Genomic DNA, 5,000 nt, shown 5'->3' on the forward strand with positions numbered 1-5,000 from the left:
ACGTTTTGCTCCGCTCTCGACGGTCACCGCGCAACGCAAGAACAGGCCAAAAACTGGCCAAAACGGCCCAAAAACGGGCCAAAACTGGCCATTTTTGGCTGCGCGAGCGAGCGGCGAGCGGCGGACAGCGAGCGAAGCGAGAGGCAGCACCGTCCCTGCTATACGAAAGCCCCATCCAGCCCTGTGCCACCCGGGGGGTTCCAGGGTGCTGAGATGGCTGACATTTTGCTCCGCTCACGACGGTCGCCGCGGCACACAAGAACAGCCCAAAAACAGGCCAAAACAGCCCAAAAACGGGCCAAAACTGGCCATTTTTGGCTGCGCGAGCGAGCAGCGAGCGGCGGACAGCGAGCGAAGCGAGAGGCAGCACCGTCCCTGCTATACGAAAGCCCCATCCAGCCCTGTGCCACCCGGGGGGTTCCAGGGTGCTGAGATGGCTGACGTTTTGCTCCGCTCACGACGGTCGCCGCGGCACGCAAGAACAGGCCAAAAACTGGCCAAAACAGCCCAAAAACGGGCCAAAACTGGCCATTTTTTGCTGCGCGAGCGAGCGGAGAGCGGCGAACAGCGAGCGAAGCGCGAGGCAGCACCGTCCCTGCTATACGAAAGCCCCATCCAGCCCTGTGCCACCCGGGGGGTTCCAGGGTGCTGAGATGGCTGACATTTTGCTCCGCTCACGACGGTCACCGCGCCACACAAGAACAGCCCAAAAACAGGCCAAAACAGCCCAAAAACGGGCCAAAACTGGCCATTTTTGGCTGCGCGAGCGAGCGGCGAGCGGCGAACAGCGAGCGAAGCGAGAGGCAGCACCGTCCCTGCTATACGAAAGCCCCATCCAGCCCTGTGCCACCCGGGGGGTTCCAGGGTGCTGAGATGGCTGACGTTTTGCTCCGCTCACGACGGTCACCGCACCACGCAAGAACAGGCCAAAAACTGGCCAAAACAGCCCAAAAACGGGCCAAAACTGGCCATTTTTGGCTGCGCGAGCGAGCGGCGAGCGGCGAACAGCGAGCGAAGCGAGAGGCAGCACCGTCCCTGCTATACGAAAGCCCCATCCAGCCCTGTGCCACCCGGGGGGTTCCAGGGTGCTGAGATGGCTGAAGTTTTGCTCCGCTCTCGACGGTCACCGCGCAATGCAAGAACAGGCCAAAAACTGGCCAAAACGGCCCAAAAACGGGCCAAAACTGGCCATTTTTGGCTGCGCGAGCGGCGAGCGGCGGACAGCGAGCGAAGCGAGAGGCAGCACCGTCCCTGCTATACGAAAGCCCCATCCAGCCCTGTGCCACCCGGGGGGTTCCAGGGTGCTGAGATGGCTGACGTTTTGCTCCGCTCTCGACGGTCACCGCGCAATGCAAGAACAGGCCAAAAACTGGCCAAAACGGCCCAAAAACGGGCCAAAACTGGCCATTTTTGGCTGCGCGAGCGAGCGGCGAGCGGCGGACAGCGAGCGAAGCGAGAGGCAGCACCGTCCCTGCTATACGAAAGCCCCATCCAGCCCTGTGCCACCCGGGGGGTTCCAGGGTGCTGAGATGGCTGACGTTTTGCTCCGCTCTCGACGGTCACCGCGCAATGCAAGAACAGGCCAAAAACTGGCCAAAACGGCCCAAAAACGGGCCAAAACTGGCCATTTTTGGCTGCACGAGCGAGCGGCGAGCGGCGGACAGCGAGCGAAGCGAGAGGCAGCACCGTCCCTGCTATACGAAAGCCCCATCCAGCCCTGTGCCACCCGGGGGGTTCCAGGGTGCTGAGATGGCTGACGTTTTGCTCCGCTCTCGACGGTCACCGCGCAATGCAAGAACAGGCCAAAAACTGGCCAAAACGGCCCAAAAACGGGCCAAAACTGGCCATTTTTGGCTGCACGAGCGAGCGGCGAGCGGCGGACAGCGAGCGAAGCGAGAGGCAGCACCGTCCCTGCTATACGAAAGCCCCATCCAGCCCTGTGCCACCCGGGGGGTTCCAGGGTGCTGAGATGGCTGACGTTTTGCTCCGCTCTCGACGGTCACCGCGCAATGCAAGAACAGGCCAAAAACTGGCCAAAACGGCCCAAAAACGGGCCAAAACTGGCCATTTTTGGCTGCACGAGCGAGCGGCGAGCGGCGGACAGCGAGCGAAGCGAGAGGCAGCACCGTCCCTGCTATACGAAAGCCCCATCCAGCCCTGTGCCACCCGGGGGGTTCCAGGGTGCTGAGATGGCTGACGTTTTGCTCCGCTCTCGACGGTCACCGCGCAATGCAAGAACAGGCCAAAAACTGGCCAAAACGGCCCAAAAACGGGCCAAAACTGGCCATTTTTGGCTGCGCGAGCGAGCGGCGAGCGGCGGACAGCGAGCGAAGCGAGAGGCAGCACCGTCCCTGCTATACGAAAGCCCCATCCAGCCCTGTGCCACCCGGGGGGTTCCAGGGTGCTGAGATGGCTGACGTTTTGCTCCGCTCTCGACGGTCACCGCGCAATGCAAGAACAGGCCAAAAACTGGCCAAAACGGCCCAAAAACGGGCCAAAACTGGCCATTTTTGGCTGCACGAGCGAGCGGCGAGCGGCGGACAGCGAGCGAAGCGAGAGGCAGCACCGTCCCTGCTATACGAAAGCCCCATCCAGCCCTGTGCCACCCGGGGGGTTCCAGGGTGCTGAGATGGCTGACGTTTTGCTCCGCTCTCGACGGTCACCGCGCAATGCAAGAACAGGCCAAAAACTGGCCAAAACGGCCCAAAAACGGGCCAAAACTGGCCATTTTTGGCTGCACGAGCGAGCGGCGAGCGGCGGACAGCGAGCGAAGCGAGAGGCAGCACCGTCCCTGCTATACGAAAGCCCCATCCAGCCCTGTGCCACCCGGGGGGTTCCAGGGTGCTGAGATGGCTGACGTTTTGCTCCGCTCTCGACGGTCACCGCGCAATGCAAGAACAGGCCAAAAACTGGCCAAAACGGCCCAAAAACGGGCCAAAACTGGCCATTTTTGGCTGCACGAGCGAGCGGCGAGCGGCGGACAGCGAGCGAAGCGAGAGGCAGCACCGTCCCTGCTATACGAAAGCCCCATCCAGCCCTGTGCCACCCGGGGGGTTCCAGGGTGCTGAGATGGCTGACGTTTTGCTCCGCTCTCGACGGTCACCGCGCAATGCAAGAACAGGCCAAAAACTGGCCAAAACGGCCCAAAAACGGGCCAAAACTGGCCATTTTTGGCTGCGCGAGCGAGCGGCGAGCGGCGGACAGCGAGCGAAGCGAGAGGCAGCACCGTCCCTGCTATACGAAAGCCCCATCCAGCCCTGTGCCACCCGGGGGGTTCCAGGGTGCTGAGATGGCTGACGTTTTGCTCCGCTCTCGACGGTCACCGCGCAATGCAAGAACAGGCCAAAAACTGGCCAAAACGGCCCAAAAACGGGCCAAAACTGGCCATTTTTGGCTGCACGAGCGAGCGGCGAGCGGCGGACAGCGAGCGAAGCGAGAGGCAGCACCGTCCCTGCTATACGAAAGCCCCATCCAGCCCTGTGCCACCCGGGGGGTTCCAGGGTGCTGAGATGGCTGACGTTTTGCTCCGCTCTCGACGGTCACCGCGCAATGCAAGAACAGGCCAAAAACTGGCCAAAACGGCCCAAAAACGGGCCAAAACTGGCCATTTTTGGCTGCACGAGCGAGCGGCGAGCGGCGGACAGCGAGCGAAGCGAGAGGCAGCACCGTCCCTGCTATACGAAAGCCCCATCCAGCCCTGTGCCACCCGGGGGGTTCCAGGGTGCTGAGATGGCTGACGTTTTGCTCCGCTCTCGACGGTCACCGCGCAATGCAAGAACAGGCCAAAAACTGGCCAAAACGGCCCAAAAACGGGCCAAAACTGGCCATTTTTGGCTGCACGAGCGAGCGGCGAGCGGCGGACAGCGAGCGAAGCGAGAGGCAGCACCGTCCCTGCTATACGAAAGCCCCATCCAGCCCTGTGCCACCCGGGGGGTTCCAGGGTGCTGAGATGGCTGACGTTTTGCTCCGCTCTCGACGGTCACCGCGCAATGCAAGAACAGGCCAAAAACTGGCCAAAACGGCCCAAAAACGGGCCAAAACTGGCCATTTTTGGCTGCACGAGCGAGCGGCGAGCGGCGGACAGCGAGCGAAGCGAGAGGCAGCACCGTCCCTGCTATACGAAAGCCCCATCCAGCCCTGTGCCACCCGGGGGGTTCCAGGGTGCTGAGATGGCTGACGTTTTGCTCCGCTCTCGACGGTCACCGCGCAATGCAAGAACAGGCCAAAAACTGGCCAAAACGGCCCAAAAACGGGCCAAAACTGGCCATTTTTGGCTGCACGAGCGAGCGGCGAGCGGCGGACAGCGAGCGAAGCGAGAGGCAGCACCGTCCCTGCTATACGAAAGCCCCATCCAGCCCTGTGCCACCCGGGGGGTTCCAGGGTGCTGAGATGGCTGACGTTTTGCTCCGCTCTCGACGGTCACCGCGCAATGCAAGAACAGGCCAAAAACTGGCCAAAACGGCCCAAAAACGGGCCAAAACTGGCCATTTTTGGCTGCACGAGCGAGCGGCGAGCGGCGGACAGCGAGCGAAGCGAGAGGCAGCACCGTCCCTGCTATACGAAAGCCCCATCCAGCCCTGTGCCACCCGGGGGGTTCCAGGGTGCTGAGATGGCTGACGTTTTGCTCCGCTCTCGACGGTCACCGCGCAATGCAAGAACAGGCCAAAAACTGGCCAAAACGGCCCAAAAACGGGCCAAAACTGGCCATTTTTGGCTGCACGAGCGAGCGGCGAGCGGCGGACAGCGAGCGAAGCGAGAGGCAGCACCGTCCCTGCTATACGAAAGCCCCATCCAGCCCTGTGCCACCCGGGGGGTTCCAGGGTGCTGAGATGGCTGACGTTTTGCTCCGCTCTCGACGGTCACCGCGCAATGCAAGAACAGGCCAAAAACTGGCCAAAACGGCCCAAAAACGGGCCAAAACTGGCCATTTTTGGCTGCACGAGCGAGCGGCGAGCGGCGGACAGCGAGCGAAGCGAGAGGCAGCACCGTCCCTGCTATAC

This window comes from Musa acuminata, unplaced genomic scaffold (genome assembly GCF_036884655.1).
Source record: "Musa acuminata AAA Group cultivar baxijiao unplaced genomic scaffold, Cavendish_Baxijiao_AAA HiC_scaffold_618, whole genome shotgun sequence".
Taxonomy (NCBI): Eukaryota; Viridiplantae; Streptophyta; class Magnoliopsida; order Zingiberales; family Musaceae; genus Musa; species Musa acuminata.